We start from the raw sequence: 18444 nt of genomic DNA, 5'->3' as shown, positions 1-18444 counted from the left end.
ACCTGTTTCCCTCTCACAGAAAAAAAAAATTTTTTTATGAGAGGTGAGGTGAAACAAGTTGAGGATGGAAGCATGGTGTAGAAGCAGGTGTGAGGCTGTCCACTGGGAAGGCCCCCATTCCCCTAAGCTTTTCGACTAATGTCCTCTGGACCATGTACATCCATATATGTGCAATCACACCCTTCCAATCCGTCTTCCATTTGCTCACCAAACAGTGATAGGGTTAAAGTACTTCTGGGATCCAAAGCCCCGGTAGGATAAAGCTAGAACTCCTCAGCATGGAAGAGAAAGACCTTAATATCTCACAAACATTATAATTAGACGTTCCGGCTCTGACCGGGGCTCTGCCTCCCTGGCCTCAATGCTTCTAATAGGTGATATGGTCTCACATACCTGCTCCTTGCCCATGCGGCTTCATCTGTCTAGAATGCCTTTTCCCTACCCTTGCTCACTTGGTAAACCCCTGTTCACTTTTTAAAACTTGCGCAAGAAGGAATACAGCACGGGCATCTGGGTGGCTCAGTTAAGCCACCAACTCTTGATTGCAGCTCAGGTCATGATCTCAGGGTCGTGGATCAAGCCCCAGGCCAGGCTTCGCGTTCAGGTGGGAGTCTGCTTGAGGATTCTCCCTCCCTCTCCCTCTGTCCCTCCTCCTCCCACCCTCTCCCTCTCAAAAATAAATACATAAATCTTAAAAAAAAAAAGAATGAGCTCTTCAGCAAAGCTCCTCCCTGCCTCCACTCATCACCCCTCCTTGTACATACTTCTATCCGTGCCTGGGACACTGGATGTAGCCACTGGCTTACATGACTCTCCTTACAGAAGATGAACTTCTCAAGAACAAGGGCTCTGAGAAAATGCAAATCAAAACCACAGTGAGATACCACCTCTTGCCAGCCATAATGGCTGGCATCAAAAAGGTAAGAAATAACCAGCGTCAGTGAGGATATGGAGAGAAACTTTGTGCACGTTGGTGGGAATATAAATGGGGGCAGCCACTGTGGAAGACAGTACAGAGGTTCCTCAAAAATTTAAATATAGAATTACCATATGACCCAGAAATTCTACTACTGAATGTTTACCCAGAGAAAGCAAAAACAATAATTTGAAAATATATATGCACCCTTATGTTCATAGTAGCATTATTTACAATAGCCAAGATATGGAAGCAACCAAGTGTCCATCAATAGATGAATGGATAAAGAAGATATTATATATATATACATACAAACACAATGGAATACTACTCAGCCATAAAAAAGAGTGAGATCTTGCCATGTGCAACAACATGGATGAACCTAGAGTATATTATGCTAAGTGAAATAAGTCTGAGGAAGACAATTACCATATGATTTCACTTATAGGAGGAATACAAAACAAACAAAAAACAGAAATAGACTTACAAATACAGAGAATAAACTAGTGGTGGCCAGAGGGGAGGGGGGATGGATGAAATAGGTGAGGGGAATTAAGAAGTTCAAACTTCCAACTGTAAAAGAAAGAAGTCATAGAGATGAAAAGCACAGCATAGAGAATATAGTCGATAATACTGTAATAACATTGTATGGTGACAGACGGTAATTACACTTACCGTGGTGAGCATTATGTAATGTACAGAATTATCAAATCACTATTTTGTGCACCTGTAACTAATGTTCCATTGCATGTCAACTATACCTCAATAATAAAACTTTTTTAAAGAACTAAAAGATTTTAAAAAGAGAGAACAAGGACCGTGTCTGAGTGACACTCGTACCCCTAGCTCCTAGGACTGTCCCCATACATAGAATGCCTGCGGCAGACATCGGTAGAGCTGATTATTTGCAATTTTATTTAACTGTTCTGACTATATGCACAATAATACAGGATGATTCTTTGATGGTCTTTTGGGTACCGGGGTCCCTCAGAGCTAAGTTAGACGCCAGAAGAGAACTGCCCAGCATAGTTTGGAGGCCCATCATCTTGTATATTCCCAACTTCTTATAACCACACATCAGACCATGGGAGGACAGGTGAGAAGGTGGGCCCCTCACCCTTGCCCAGTGATCTGTCATTTTCATATCATTTACATTTCCTAGAAGCTATTGCAACCCTCCTCCCAGAGCAGAACACCTCTCCCCAGCACCCTGGAGTGCTGCTCATCCAGATTCGGTGGTCATACCACGTCCTGGGGGAGCCTAGCCTATTCTGGACTGGTTATCAGAATATGCTTCCTCGCCTCGCCCATACAATCCCGGAGTTTCCTGTGCAGTAACATCTCATTCCAGAGAAACAGTCTCACGACCAAGAAGAGGTGAAGATGCGATTCAAAAAGGGCTTGGAATTTCTCAGAGATCATCAAAAAGCCATTGAGTCATCAACTACAAACAAGGTCTCACAATCCGCTTTCTACATAACTCTGTTTTGATCTCCTACTCAGTGCAGAGACCCCCAAAACTCTTCCTTTTAACCATTCCCAAAAAGCCTGCCAGGGGACTGCAGCCTCTTGCTCAGCGCCCCCACCCCCCACCTGCCCCCTGACTGTGCGACTCTCGGGGATAATCTTAGCCTCTCTAGCTCTTTTACTTTCTGTTGTTTTCTCTCTTAACCCACTCCCCAGATTCTGCACTACAAAAGAAGACCCAGAAGCTTCCTTGATTTTGAAAGCACTGATATCTTCTATTCCTCTATTATATGGTGGTGGAAACAGAAGCAGGAACACAACAGGAAGCTTTCACAGCTTCCCTTCATCTTCTCTTCTGCTGTCTACACAGCCCCCAGTGTTTCATCGGACCCCCAGATGGCACAACCATTCTGATTACCCTCCTTTCGATACTGGATACTGTCCTGGGATAATTGCCGTTGTCTTTAAAAAGATGTGCCCATGACTGAACACAATAATTCAAGTGTGGTTTCACAACACAGAGCGCTGCAGAACTTTCCATGAAGAAGAAACTCTATTAATGAAGCCAAAGAATGCATTGCTTTTTCAACATTCTCTACAAATTGAAAGTACCGCCCAGTTCAAAGCTGGACACCAGCTTTCAGAGGTGGGCACTGCTCTCCGCAGGGAAGGCGAGTTGTGGGTGGTAGGCTGATGGATGTGCGCCTTAGCACGTCAAGAGGGACTGAACACTCACAGGCCCGCCACCCTGTGTGTGACTGGAGGGGCTCTGAGGGCATCCCCACCCCTCCCACCAAGCCATGCGCACTGCCTGGGCACATACCATGTGACTCAAAGACATTGAAAGCGATTCTTAAGATGCCACCACGTCGGGCGCCTGAGTGGCTCAGTCGGTTAAGCGGCTGCCTTCGGCTCAGGTCATGATCCCAGCGTCCTGGGATCGAGCCCCGCATCGGGCTCCCTGCTCAGCAGGAAGCCTGCTTCTCCCCTCCCTCTGTCTGCCTCTCTGCCTACTTGTGCTATCTCTCTATCTCTGTTAAATAAATAAATAAAAATCTTAAAAAAAAAAAAAAAAAGATGCCACCACGTCAATAGGAGGATGACACCCTCAAACTTAGCCAGAGTGATTTCAGATGTTATTGGCTACCACTAAAGGAAGAAAGGACACGTGTGAGTCTGCCACAGTTGAGGGTTGTGGTATACGTCCAAGGGGGCATGAGGTTAGGGAAGGGTAGTAAGAAATACAAAGGATGCATCTAACGGGAGTGACGGGAGGCTGGTAAGGACGGCACAGCTCCCATGGCGCCCCTGGAGCTCGCCTTGAGAAGCTGCCTAAGGAGCCCGCCTCTGCCGGGGGCCCAGCGAAGCACACGGCGACAGTGCCCTCTAGCGGGAGCAACAAGCACTGGCCACCCTCAGGTCTGCGCAGAGCGGCTGGGGTCTATTCATCCATCACCTTCTCTGGGCACGCATTCCACAGATACTGCTGGAATCCCCACTACGTGCTCACCACCCACCATAGACAAGCGAGTGAGACATCATCACTCCCTCAAGAGGGTTTCAGGCTGGCTGGGGAGGCCGGATGCGTCGTGGTAGCTGTGTGTGTGTGTGTGTGTGTGTGTGTGTTTGTGTGTGTGTGAGAGAGAGAGAGAGAGAGAAGGGCCCTGGCCTCGCAGAAGCAGAAGTGGTGGCACAGGAAGGTCTTCCTGAGACGGGTGACCCTCTGGATGAGATGTGTGCCAGACAGATAAGTGGGAAACAGGCCTTCTAGACAGAACAGCACAGACTGGAGGTGTTCTAGTCCCATCTGGGAGAAAGAGAAGGTGGGGGCCACGGCCAGAGAAGAAGCTGGAGAGCAAGAAATCAGGTCAGATAAAGGAGGGTTTGGCCTTCATCCCAAAAGTGATAGAAGCCAGAGAAACATAAATCAATTTTACAGATTTAAAAGGATTTCTCTGGTAAAGGGGGCGGAAGTTGAAGCGCAAGGAAAAACCAAGGGCCTAAACCGAAGATGTCGAAGGCACAGAGGAGGAGATGTGAAGGAAGGAAGGTCTACAGGCCTTGGTTGTGGATGGGGTGCAGAGGGTAAAGGACACAGGTTAGCATGACAGTGACGTAACCTGTCAAACCAGAAACAAAGAGAAGGAGCAGATCAGGATGCGAGAAGGTCAGCTCAGTTCTGAACAGGTAGAATTGGATGTGCCTGAGGGACAGCCCCGAGGAAAATTCTGGAAGGCAGCTGTTCATTGACTCTTCAGTCTGGAGCTCTGGGAACTGATTTGGGGGTTGGGAATAATCTGTGGCACTGGAGGGGAAACTGTCTCAAGGTGCACCGTCTATATGAAGAGAGGAGAGAGCTGAGGACAGACCCTTAGGGAAAGCTCATTTGTAAGAAGCTGGCAGAAGAAAAGTTGTCCCCCAGGGAGACCAAGAGGAACGACTGAAGTGGAAGGAGAACCAGAAAGGACTGAAGCCATGGAAGAGAGCTTCAAGAAGCCTATGATCAATCTTGTCCAGTGACCACCAGGACTATGTGTCTTGCAATGGGTTGAAGAATACCTGTGGTCTTATACACACTCTTCAACTTGGATTCTGAAAATATCTTTTTCCTTCTACCACTCAGCTTCCAGCGCTACCCAGGTACAATATCTTCTAGAGGAGGCAAACCCTTCGTTTGATAACACTCCTTACGGGACTGTAAGAATTCAATAAAATCCTTTACGGGGAGCACCTAGAAAATTGCCCAGGGCATAGTAAGCACTCAAAGCTAGCTCCTTCCCCCACTTTGATAAAACAATTAGGAAAATAAATCTAACAGAATACAGACCCACATTGGATTAGCCGGTGTCTAGACTGACCAGGTCATAGCTCCCACCCCTGAACAGGGTAACGGAGAGTGGGCTCAGCTCACGTGGACAAATCTCCACCAAGTGGGCATTGTGGTCAGGTGGCTCACACGTTCAGCTAGGGGTCAGAAATTGGGTCCTGAGATTTAGATCCATTAGCGATCTCAGTGGCCCATCACAGCAGTGGTACGAGGTAAGTATTATCATTATTCCCTATTTACAGATGAAGACATCGAATTTATAAAGATTATGTAATTCTCCAGATGCCACACATTCTTTCTCAGGAACCCGGGTCTGTTTTTAAACTATGTCATCCCCAGTGTCCTTGAAGATGTAGGAGGACTAGAGAGGAACACGCATGCACGCACACACCCTGACTCTACTGGATGGTAGCCACTCTGAGCAGGAGCCCAATTTTTTCTCAGCTCCGCAGCGAGTTCATCGTCTCGTCCTTATGCAGCTCCTCTCATTCCTCAGTTTCTCCATCTGGAAATGGGATGAAACAGCCTCCTGCTTCCCTCCAGGGAGTGGCCCCGATGAGATCATGTCTGGATTATTGGCTTGGACAGAGGGAAGGCCAGTCCCCCTCCCAACTTCCAGAGGATATGCGTATCCAGAAGCACAAGCCAATGTCACAATGGCTGCCGGATCACATTGCTCACTTCTGAGGCCTGAGGGGGGGGTGGGTTGATGACGGTTCTCCACAAGGAGCAGCAAGGAAATAAAAGCTCAATTTCAATGGTAAACTTTCAAAAGGAAAGGTGGTAGGCCAACTGGCCAGTCTCGGCCAAACTCTAGTAAGATCTGTAAATCATCCTATGGATCTTGGAATCTGGGTCCTTTATTCTGTTCTCACCCCTAACCTTATCCCTACTTTTGATTTCAATCTCACCCCAAGTCCAACTTCTGAATCCAAACACGGAAGCTGGGACATCCTTATTGGACATAACACTCTTGATGGGGTTCCTCAGAAATATCTCATGCCTCAAGTTTAACAACCTCACACTTTCTTCATCACTCATCATACTTTCTTCTCCTACCTCACTGTCTCACTGCCCTCCGTCTCTACCATCCACACACACACGCACACACACACATACACCTCTAGCCACTCCAAGCGGTCCAAAGAAGTGAACCACTCTAAGGGCACCTCAGCACCTCAGGCCTGCAGAAACGACACTCATGGGCCTGGAATGTTCCCTGGCCACCTCTTTGCCAAGCCTATCTCTTTCTCCAATCTATCTGCTCCTGAAAGCCCACTTCCTCTGCAAGGTCTTCTTAGATCAATCACATAAGCAGTTGCCCCTGCCCCACCCCGCTTCAATCTGCATCTTTTTTTTTTCTTTTTTTTTTTTTCAATCTGCATCTTAAAGCTGTTCCCGCAAGCTGCTTTCTTACCTCAATTATTCATTCATCACTTTTTCTAACCACCAGAATGCACTTAACCTTTATGTGTAACTGATGTTTATTCTCCACTGGCACTTTACGAAACTTATTGCCTTCCCATGAGCATGTGTGTGTCCATACTCATCCGTCAGCGTGGCAGGGAGGGTGAGCTCTCTGTGCAGCACCAGACGGGCATTAATAAGCAATTCGCGAAGATGGCAACAACAGTGATCACATTCAACAATTACTGACTGAGCCACCCCTATCTGCCCATCGGTATGCTAATTTGGTTGGGGCTGGGGTTGTGATAGAGCCAGTAAAAACTATAAAGCAAAATCCTTACAAGAAGAGCATAATATCAATCCTCAGATGTCATTGTTCCCATTTTACAGACGGGGAAACAGAGGTTCGGAGAGGCTCACAGCTTGCCAAAGGTCCCGCAGCACAGAGTGCCCAAGCAGGAACTCCTGACTCCAACCCCAGGGTTCAGGGAAACAAAGAAAGCAATACACCGCCAACACAAACACAAACCTCTAAGGCCGAAAGGGTATGTGAAGATGACATATGTGAAACGTATTTGAAGTGAAGAGGAATCCACCTCGGTGGAGGGTCTCGGGGCAGCCGAGAGAAACACTGCTCACTGGCCACATGTCCCCTGCTCCAGGACAGCATCACACTGCCCACTTCGGACACAGAGAACAGCATTAGCACTCCTCAATAAATCACTTTCTGGGCACAAGTATTAGGAAACAGTTTGATTTTAAATGACATCTACATCATGAAGGAAACTCAAATTAGCAGTTTCTACTGCCATGACCCATTTGTTTTTCCAACTGGACTATCCGGGAAGGGAGCTTTGCTTTCCTTTGCCCATCCCGTCCACCCCATCACAGCCCCGCAGCTCCACGCTTATAGAACTTCCGCATCGCAACCAAGTCTGTAAATGCATTTAAATTAAGATATGCACGTGTGTGCGTGCATGTGTATGTGTGTTTGTGTGTGCACGTGTGGACATCCCCTGACCTTCATTCCCCAGGTTTCTAGAAAGTTAGTGAGGCTACTATATCTGTTGTATGCATGAGACTGAAACTGATCAACGCTTCCTCTCTTCATGGGGGTTTCTTGACGGGTACATGGATGCGAGAACCCAGGAAAGCCAAGCAGCCTGGCACCAGGGGAGGGGCAGCCCCTGGGGGTAGGTCCCGGATCCACAGCAGCCCTCAACAGCAGAGTTTGTACATCTTCCAGCTAATGGGCCACCACGAACGTGATTTGGCTTCCTTCTGTGCCTTCCTCTCGTTTCCCACCTCTGAGTGGCTCTCTGGCTGCCTCTATATGCAGCTTCTCCCCACCTCACAGCTTCTGCTTCTCAGAGCGTCTTGCCCACGTCCATCCCGGCCACCCTCCCGTCCCACTTCGAGATCTCGCAGCTTCAGCTTCCATGGCTAGCTCATTCTTCAGCTTTTTCTGGTTCAGAGCAGTTAGAGGGGAATCTCACCGGGCCTGGCTCATCTTTTCAAACAAACCAAGTCAAGGGCAGGCCTAGAGGAGAGTTGCACTTAGGGCAGATGCTCTGTCCGATCCGGGCCAGCCTTCTGCAAAAATGGAAGCCTTGGGCTGTTTCCCAGAGCAAGCGGCTGCGAGTGGGAGGCCAGCGGGGCGACAGTGACAGGCACATCCAGTGCGCTCAGACCCACAGGTGACCCACAGCCAGGCCCTGTGTCCTTCTCACCTGAGACTCCACAGCAGCCCCTCAGTCCAATCCCCACTCCCCACACTGGGCCAGGATTGAAACCCTGGCTTTGCCATGATTTTTTTTTTCTCTCTCTCTCTCAGCCTTTAGATTATTCTCTGGTGCTCCCATTTGCCCATCTTCATTGTCTAGTTGACTCATCAACCAGACCGCAAAATCCTCAAGGCCAGGGAGGATCTTACCTTTCCTGCATATGACGAAGCACTGAGTATAACATGCCATGCAGGCCAGAGGCGTGAATGAATGAACATATTAATTTAGGGAGGAAAAAAAGACTGACCAGATGACTTTCGAAAGCCAGGTAGCCTACAGCTCCCTGGACAAATGGTGTGTTCCTCTAGTCTGCAGGCAGCTGAGCCCTTGGCTACCCCGGACCCCAAGCCTACAGGGTCCAAAGAAAAGCCTTCCTTGTCTTTTAGGTCATGCTCAGAGCCCACGTGGAAAATTAGCCATCTCAGTTGGTTACTGGGACTCAAGCCAAGTCCAGATAGAAAGGGGCCCAAGACATTAAGAGAAGAACATCTTGGGGAGCAGGGGAATTGGGGGAGGCAGAGAGAGGGCCATCCTGGGGAGTCTCGACGCAGCCCGCAAGCTGGGCCTGTGCTGTAAGCCTGGGCCTGTTGCGACCCCGGCTGTGAGCTCGTGTCTCTCATCAGCGGTACCATTCACCTCAGCGTCCTTCCTGCCTCCGAGGGGTCCTGTGAAAGTCAGACGCAATCACAAACGTAAGATGGGTGTTGTCCGTGTTGGCGACGGTGTTGACACCACAAGGCCAGACTTGTGCCCCGTGCGGCCATCGAGGACAGACACACTCACCCAGACATACGTGTGGGAAACACAGGCAGTGGGGAGAAATCAAAACAAGACCCAAATCCTCGTGTGTGTGCATAGACCCTGTATCAAATGAAGCTAAGTGGTGGTTTATTTAAAACACCATGCTCTGAGCACACAGTTGACTTGGAAAGGAAGAGGGGGGTGTCATAGCAAGCCACCATCCCGGGTTCAGGTGCCCCGTGTGCCATGCCCCAATGCAGCCTTGATGTCATTATGTTCTCTTCTGCAGAGAAGGAAACCGAGCACGTGGGAGAATTGAGGCTTGAACCCAGGGCCGTCGGACTGCAAAGCTGAGACCTGTCCACTCCAGGAAGCTCAGAGATTTTCCGGGCCCACCATCCTTCGAAGCAAGTCCATGCAAACCTGGCGACAGGCGGCTTGCTACGCCCTGGGGTGGCACAGACCGTGCTTGTGAATACCTGGGACCCTTAGAAACACGGCCGTCCACCAGCATGGCCAAGGGGAAGTCTCCCTCCACATCCTGTACAAAGGGACCTGCCTCAGTCCCCAGAGGAACCTGAACAACCTGATTTTCACGACTGCCATTCAGATCCCAAGCAGTGTGTTCTGTTTTATGAATGGCCCTTGTTTTAAAGACGGAGAACACCGGTGATCTAAACACTTAAACAAAAACAAACAAAACCACCCAGGAAAGGACTAGTGACCCAGCGCTGCAGGATCTAATCATCTCCCCAGCAGCCAAAGGAAGGTTAGTGACTTGTGAATCAATCTCTGCTTCGGGCCTTAGCGAGACACCCACATTCATAAACTGGGCTTCTGGGCCTTTTCAAAGATCCTAAGGCCAAAGCCCTGCTCTTCTCCCCATGAAATCCGGCGTATTGGGGTAGGCAGGTGAGCCCAGTGGTGAGGAGGGTGCAGAGTAAGAGTCCAAGAGGAAGCTGGAAAAACCAGACAGAGGAGCTTCTAAGGGGCAGCTGGAGGCCCTTCATGCTGAGGCCCAAGGACTCTCCATCCAGCTGCCCTCACGCGTGTGGCGTGTGCCTGATGTTTATAATCAGCAAATCCATTTTCATGCAGTTGGCTTGTTTTTGCTCAGTCAACTGGCACCTCCTACTTTTCAACTATGTGGAAAATAATGAAAATGGCTTTAATAACTGGGATTACTTTTTTTTTTTTTTTGGCCACAGCTTCCCCCAAAAAGATATCTGGAACCCACAAAGAATTGTCAGATAAGAAACAAGTGGGGACCCGTTCGGGACCAAGCTGCAGGATGGCTGGTCCCCTCCCAGAATCTGGCAGACCCACTCAGGCCCCCAGCCTGCTCCCCTCGAGTGACCCAGGCAGAGGAACTTTCCATCAAGGCAGGACCTGACTCAACCTCTCCCAAACAAACCAGACACCAGCCACCAAACTGCCAGCACAAGAGTTTCCATAATGAGAAGCTTCCAGGAAAGCCCCATAAAACCTTTACTGTAAATTCAATAAACTGGATTTCCAACATGGTGGCTAGGCTGGGGAAGCCTGGGGCCACAAGCCACCCTCCACCCCTCCCCACCATCTCTGCACACACAGAAGTAGGCATTCCAGCCCTGACAGAGAGGCAGCCCCACCCTTCCCCAAGTCAGTGTCCCCATGCTCTCCCCACACCAGCCCATCGCCAGAGCAGGGCAGGCCAGGCGCGTGGAGGAGCCACGTTGATAGACTCTCCATACAGTGCTCAGTCGCTCACGGGTGTGAAAATCCAGCCCTTGGACCCCCTCGAGCACACCCATGTGCTTCAAGAACTTAGCCCCCTGATGCTTGTTGGAGCCCCTCGCTTGCCTTTTCTGTGCCCCATACCGTTAGCCCAGTCAAGGAGCCAGCCATCTAAGACCAGAAAAAGGAAATACACCCCCCTGAATCACTGAATCCAGATGACCCACGGCTGGGGCATGCAGGAGGATCCAACACTTGCAGAGGGAGAGGCAGAGGTAAAAATAGACCTTGGGCCTCCAGCTCTGTGCTCAGCCCAGCTCACTGGGGCAGGTAGGGATCAGGAAGGGTCCCAGCAGAGTGTGACTAGACGGCGGGGGCGAAGGCTGCATTGCCACGAGCTAGCACATCTGGGTTTGATCAGAAAGGCTCACCCCTCAAAGCCTGAGAATGGAAAGGGGCTCAGACTTCAGAGATGCTCCAACTCTACGCTTGCATTGTGCAGATGAAGAAACCGAGGCACAGAAAGATTAAAGCAACTTGCCCAAGGGCACACACTCATTCTTTCACACAATCAAGAAGCCACCTAGGGGCCAGGCACAGTGCCATGAAGGTCGGGCTCCTGACTCCAGAGCCTTCACTCTCCAGCACCTCCCACCTCTGAAATAATGCAGCAGGGTCCCACGGGGTGTCTGAGGCGAAAGACTGAGGGGCAGCCCACAACCTAGCAGAAGGGATGCTGGACTCACGGGAGACTGAGGTCTATGTGGCCCTAAGCAGACACCTCTCCTCCTGACCCTGAGCCTCTGTTTTGTACAATAGACCCAGTAGTGTCTACCTTCTACACCCCACCTCCCCGTTGACAGCAAGTGTCAAATGAGATCATGTGTAAACTGTGAATCACCACCTAAGGTAGGAAGTGAGGAAGAGGTCACAGAGAGTAGGTTAGCCCTGGGAGGCCGAGGTAGCTGCAGCATCCTTGAGAAAACAGATGCATGCTCCAGGTCCCCCTGAGCATCTGGGGATCAAACCAGGGATCCTGACTCACTGAACCCCTGCCGTCTGAGGCAGCCTCTCAGGAGGCCACGACTTCCCGGCGTGAGTCCCAGATGCCTCCAAGAGCAAGCAGAAAGTGAAAGGCACAGTGTGCCTGTCTTCTCCCCCCGGGGAGCGATAGGGTTTCATATTCCTTCCCCGGCTCTTCGCAAGAGGACCGCAGAATCTCCTCTCCGGCTGCAAGCCCGTCTAGAGGACTTCCCGCCCCCACTCTGCAGACACTTGGGGTGTGGATTTTTTTCCACATTTTTTTTAAGCTGCTTTTTTGGGAAACTATTTTCCTCCAGCCCTGGACCAAGGACAAACGAGTCAGCGCTTGCCGTTGTGAGTGCGGAGGGCAGCCAGGCATTTGCGTGGAGGCCTGGCAGTCTGTATTTTTCCATGAATGGAGGGAAGGGGGCGGCAGCAGGGGCGGCCTCCCTGGGAACGCTTCCTGAGCCACCGAGCATCCTGGGGACTTTCCCAGTTGGCTTTGGGGACTTTACTCCAACCTGATCCAGCTGAGGCCGCGGCCCTGATGGGTGTGGGGATTCAGCCTTTCAGCCCTGCTCTTTAAACGGGAGGTGGTCCTGCTTCTCCCACCCGGCCTTCTCTCCCTGCTGGACCTGCGTGGTAGTCCATCAGCTTGGGTTTCTGGCCTTGGGCTAGCTGCCTTCCAAGCACCTACCCATTATTTGCATGACTTCAGTACCCTCAGCTTTAGGGCTGCTTCGGCCTCCCCGGTAACCTGGGGGCGTACCTCGGCTGGCCCAATCCCAGAGTCAGATGGAGAACGTGAACTCCTGCAGCCATCAGACCAGGATGACGAGAGTGTCTCAGGGGACATAGGCCATGTGCAGAAGAGGTTAAACACATGGAGGTTGGGGTCTGACATACTTGAGTTCCGCCAGCTCTGTCACTTCCGGCTGCTGAGCGTCAGAGGACTGATGTGACCTACCTCAGAGAAGTGTAGGTCGGATTAATTAAAGTGACACATATAAAAAGTACTTGTCGCCGTGCCTGATACAAAATCGGAGAGGTACTGTAATTATGAGCAGGTAGGGTAGGCCGGGGTATACAAGCTGCCCTTCCTCTCACACCGGAATTAGGCCCTAGGGAGGGCGGAAGAGAGGCCCACGGAGCAGCGAGGGACAATCTCCCCCATGATGAGCTGCACGGGCAGCTCGGTTTTTGTGGCGAAGGCCTGCAGTGGAGGAAAAGGTGTTGCCTCTAATCTGTTCCCTGGAGAACGCTTCAGGGAGCTCACAGGTGGCTCACAAGCATCCTTCCAAAGTGGCACCCTACACCCATGGCCCAGACACACCTGTCTTCCTGGAACATAATGGGCTTCTCTCCATCCCCCAACCCGGCCCTCCAGGCTCCTGTCGCCTCACCAATGTTCACCTCTTCCTGCAAACCCTGGAACAAAACCACCATGTGACACTCTATGTTTCTTGAGTGCTGACTGACAAAGCAATATGGATAGGGTGATCATTCCAATTATGCTACAATTATCATACAAATATTTATCAGTGGTTGGAAAACTTACATGCCAAGATTGCTATATTCCAAGGTCTTCAGGCTGTGGGATTAAAAGTGACGTTTATTTTCTACTTTGTGTTTTTCTGTGTGTTCCAAATGAACAATATGTGGGTTTTATATTCATAGAATATGATCAGTGTGTTTTAAAAAATAATAAAATTCATCACTGGCTTTTCTTTTTTTTTAAGTTTTTATTCAAATTCCTGTTAGTTAACATACAGTGTAATATCAGCTTCAGGTGTACAATTTAGTGATTTAACACTTTTTTACATCACCGGGTGCTCATCATGACAAGTGCACTCCTTAATCCCCTTCACCTACTTCACCCATTCCCCACCCCCTCTCCTCTGGAACCATCAGTGTGTTCTCTAGAGTTAAAAGTCTGTTTCTTGGTTTGTCTCTGTCTCTCTCTCTCTCTTTTTTTTCACTATGATTGTTGTTTTGTTTTTTAAATTCACATATGAGTGAAATCATAAGATGTTTGTCTTCCTCTGACTGACTTATTTCGCTTAGCATAATACTCTCTAACTCCATCCACATCATTGCAAGTGACAAGATTTCTTTTCTTTTTATGGCTGAGTGACATTGCATTCTATATATATACCACATCTTCTTCATCCATTCATCAGTCAGTGGATACTTGGGCTGTTTTCCATAATTTGGCTGTCATAAATAATGCTGCTATAAAGATCAGGGTGCATGTATCCCTTTGAATTAGTATTTTTGTATTCTTTGGGTAAATACCTCATAGTGCAAGTGCAGGTTCATAGAGTAATTCTATTTTTAACATATTGAGGAAACTCCATACTGTTTTCCAGAGGGGCTGCACCAGTTTGCATTCCCACCAACAGAGTAAGAGGGTTCCCCTTTCTCCGCATCCTTGCCAACACCTGTCGTTTCCTGACTTGTTAATTTTAGCCATTCTGACTGGTGTGAGGTGGTATCTCATTGTAGTTTTGATTTGCATTCCTCTCATGATAAGTGATGTTGAGCATCTTTTCATGTGTCTGTTGGCCATCTGGGTGTTTTCTTTGGAGAAATGTCTATTCATGTCTTCTGCCCATTTTTTAATTGGGTTATTCATTTTGGGGGTGTTGAGTCTTATAAGTTCTTTATACATTTTGGATACTAACCCTTTATTGAATATGTCATTTGCAAATATCTTCTCCCATTCTGTAGATTACCTCTTAGTTTTATTGCTTGTTTCCTTCACTGTGCAGAAGCTTTTTAATTTTGATGAAGTCCCAATAGTTTATTTTTGCTTTTGTTTCCCTTGCCTCAGGAGACATATCTAGTAAGAAGTTGCTATGGCTGATGTCAAAGAGGTTGCTGCCTGTGTTCTCCTCCAGGATTTTAATGATTTCCTGTCTCACATTTAGGTCTTTTTTCCATTTTGAATTTATCTTTGTATATGGTGCAAGAAAGTGGTCCAGTCTCATTCTTTTGCATGTTGCAGTCCAGTTTTCCCAACATCACTTGTTGAAGAGACTGTCTTTTTCCCACTGGATATTCTTTCCTGCTTTTTTGAAGATTAATTGATCATATAGTTGAGGGTCCATTTCTGGGTTTTCTATTCTGTTCCATTGATTTATGGGTCTATTTTTTGTTCCAGTGCCATACTGTTTTGATCACAACTTTGTAATACAGCTTGAAGTCTGGAATTGTGATGCTTCTAACTTTGTTTTTCTTTTTCAAGGTTGCTTTGGCTATTTGGGGTTTTGTGGTTCCACACAAGTTTTAGGATTGTTTGTTCTAGCTCTGTGACAAATACTGGTAGTATTTTGATAGGGATGGCACCAAATGTGTAGCTTGCTCTGGGCAGCATAGACATTTTAACAGTATTTTTTCTTCCAATCCATGAGCATGGAATGTTTTTCCCTTTGTGTCATCTTCAATTTCTTTCATCAGTGTTCTATAGTTTTCAGCATACAGATCTTTCACCTCTTTGATTAGGTTTATTCCTAGATATCTTACGGATTTTGGTATAATTGCAAATGAGATCAATTCCTTGATTTCTCTTTCTGCTGCTTCATTATTTGTGTGTTGACGTGCAACAGATTTCTATATGTTGGTTTTGTATCCCGAAACTTGATTGAATTCGCATCACTGGCTTTTCTACTTGTACATTAAATCATGTACTCTCCTGTTTAAGTCTTTTCAATAGTTTGTCATGACACACAGAATAAAATGTAAACTCCTTATCCATGGCCTGCAAGGCTGGACAGGACCCAGACCCTCCTCAGAGCCCCAGCCCAATCTCCTGCGGTTCCTGTCCTCACCTTCCAGTTCCAACCTCAGTGGCCTTCTCCTGGGTAAGAATCACAGCTCTACCATTTACTGGCTGTGTGATCTTGGGCAGCTTACTTCACCTCTCTACCCCATGGTTTCCAATTGTGAAAAGAAAAGAAATACGTAATAACAGTATCTACCTCACAGGATTGTTGTGAGGGTTAATTTTAAGAACACCTGGCTTATAGTAAGTACCACGTGTTTTTATTAGTATCATTTTCTCCGTTGCAGCTGTGCACATGCTCTTCTCCCTCCAGTCCATTCTTCCCCTGGCTGACCCCTTTCCCATCTTTGTCTTGGTTTATGCATCCCTTCCCTAGACAGGCCTTTCTGATCACCTACTCTCAAGTCCATCCCTCCTATTATTTTCTCATAACATCTTACCTTTTTCCTTCAGCGCGTTTATCAGAATTTATAATTATATAGTTATATGTTGGCTAATTTCTTTTAATGCTTGCCTCTCACCAGACGATGAGCTTCATGGGGGTTGGTATCATGGCAGGTTTGCCCACTTATGAATAACCAGAGCTTATAAAAGCCCAGCACACAGCAGGTACCCAATAGATGTTGACTGAAAGAATGAATAAAGAGAATAAATGAATGCATGCATTTGGGCTTCTCTGATGGACCTCAACTATTTACCTTCCTACTTAGAAACTCATCAGCACTTGGTGTTCACGTTCAATCTGCATGTTGAAACATGGCTGTGTGAAGGCATTCCTTAGTCACGATGTGTATGTGTTCTCCCTGACCTTGTGAGGACAAGTGACAGGAACCCCACTGACACTAGGCCAGGCCAAAAGGGAAAGTTATTGGAAGGAGGCTGGGATCATGTAACCAAAGGAAGGTTGCACACCACATCAAGGAAGGGCGAGAATATAGCTGGACTCAGATGCCACAGCTCACCATCCGTTTCCTGCTCTGCTTTTCTCTGCCTGCTGCTTCATTCTCTTCTGCTGACTGACCGTGTCCCTTGCAGGTTGCCTGGCGGCTGAGGGCCCAAGAGCTTCAAAGCCTTTGGCTCCTACTTCCAATTCCACTTTGGAAAAACTCTGAGGAATAACTAACAGGCCTGACTTGGTCAGAGGATCAACCCTGTGGTCAGGGCCAGGGTATTCTCTGATAAGCCCAGATGGGTCAGGTGTGGACTTCTAGATCAGCCAGCCAGATGCTGGGCCTGAGACAGGGCCAGCCAGGACCCACCTCTGCTGGCCCCAGAGAAGGAAGAATGGCCATGAGTCAAGCACTCCAGTGAATTTGCCACCGTGAGGCCTGAATCTCTCTAAAGAGAGCCCTTGTATCTCAGGACTCCTTCCAAGAAGTGGCTCTTGGCTGCCCCCAAAGTGCTGTTGGCTCTCTGACAGACTAAAACTTAGACTATTTTCCCTCTTTTATTTTATGTATTTATTTTTTCCTCTTATGTATTCATTTGCTATTATTTATTATTTTATTATGATAAATTATATTAATATATAATAAATATTTGGTTTGTGAATGCACCCAGGGCTGCCATACTGCACAGCTCTGGAAATACCACTCACATTGTCATTTGTGGTTTGCAGTGGTTCAAAGTCCATTTTGCATGACTGTACTGGATGACCCTGCCTACCACCCATCCCACCAACTAGAACATACCGAACTAACTTGAGGATCTGCAGTTTGCAGGCAGAATATTGGCAGGGCCACCTGGCTGCTCCTCAATCCCTGTGATTCAACGTGAATGGAGAGAAACAAAGTAAAGGATGAACTGATATATATAATGGAGCGTTTGAAAATAAAACTTCCTCATTTACAACCTCACCACTGTCAACAATTCTCATATTAAGAAATGCATCAAACCCAAGAAGTGGTTATAAGGTCCTTCGTCCAAACTTCAGGAAGGCTCAAGATTGTGCCACTAAGCCAATGGCTCTCTGCCAGGGGATTTTTTTGTCCCCCCTCCCCCAAGGCACATGTGGCACTGTTTGGAGACACTTTTGGTCATCACAACCGGGGGAGGCCACTGGCATCAAGTGGGTGAGGATATCACCACACCTCCTCCAGGGCACAGGGCCAGCCACAAGAATAAAAGTTCAGGGCGCCTGGGTGGCTCAGTTGGTTAAGCGACTGCCTTCGGCTCAGGTCATGATCCTGGAGTCCCGGGATCGAGTCCCGCATCGGGCTCCCTGCTCGGCAGGGAGTCTGCTTCTCCCTCTGACCCTCCTCCCTCTCATGCTGTCTCTCATTCTCTCTCTCTCAAATAAATTAAAAAAAAAAAATTAAAAATTAAAAATAAATTTATAAAAAAAAAAAGTTCATTTGGCCCAAAACATCGAGAGTGCTGAGTTTGAGAAACTCACCCCAGACAGACAAAAGACCTTCTAAGAATATTTTTTGTGACATATAGTTGACACACAGTATTACATTGGCTTCTGGTGCCCAACCCAAGAACGGGACAATCTATGCCTTATGTGGTACTCCCCACAAGTGCAGCAATAAGGGTACATCTTTTCATCCCACAAAACTCTCAGTCCATCCCATGTACTGGACACCATACTAGGCACTGGAGAGACAACAGTGAGTATAAGCAGTCCCTGCTCCTGCCCTCAGGAGACTACCACTCGAGTTGGGTAAACAAAGGAAAAGGAAAGAAAAGTAATATTGGATATTGGTGATAGTGAGAATGGTCATAGGCTCGGCCTCACCTCTCTTGGAATGTTTTAGATTGCTTTTCTTTCTCTAGC

At 48.0% G+C, this 18444-nt stretch overlaps 1 long non-coding RNA gene across 1 annotated transcript in view; it reads left to right on the top strand.

Annotated features, from left to right (window-relative positions):
* LOC115943959 (uncharacterized) overlaps window positions 1–17815 on the top strand; it is a 1191882-nt gene extending 1174067 nt beyond the window's left edge. The window contains exon 7 of the long non-coding RNA XR_014144113.1: window positions 17793–17815. This is a non-coding gene — a long non-coding RNA (uncharacterized LOC115943959). The remainder of the gene's footprint in view (window positions 1–17792) is intronic.
* Window positions 17816–18444: the final 629 nt, after the last annotated feature.

This window comes from Leptonychotes weddellii, chromosome 4 (assembly GCF_054177405.1).
Source record: "Leptonychotes weddellii isolate Sample4059 chromosome 4, ASM5417740v2, whole genome shotgun sequence".
Classification (NCBI taxonomy): Eukaryota; Metazoa; Chordata; class Mammalia; order Carnivora; family Phocidae; genus Leptonychotes; species Leptonychotes weddellii.
Note: the sequence above shows the minus strand (reverse complement) of the source record. Positions and strands in the feature narration are given on the sequence as shown.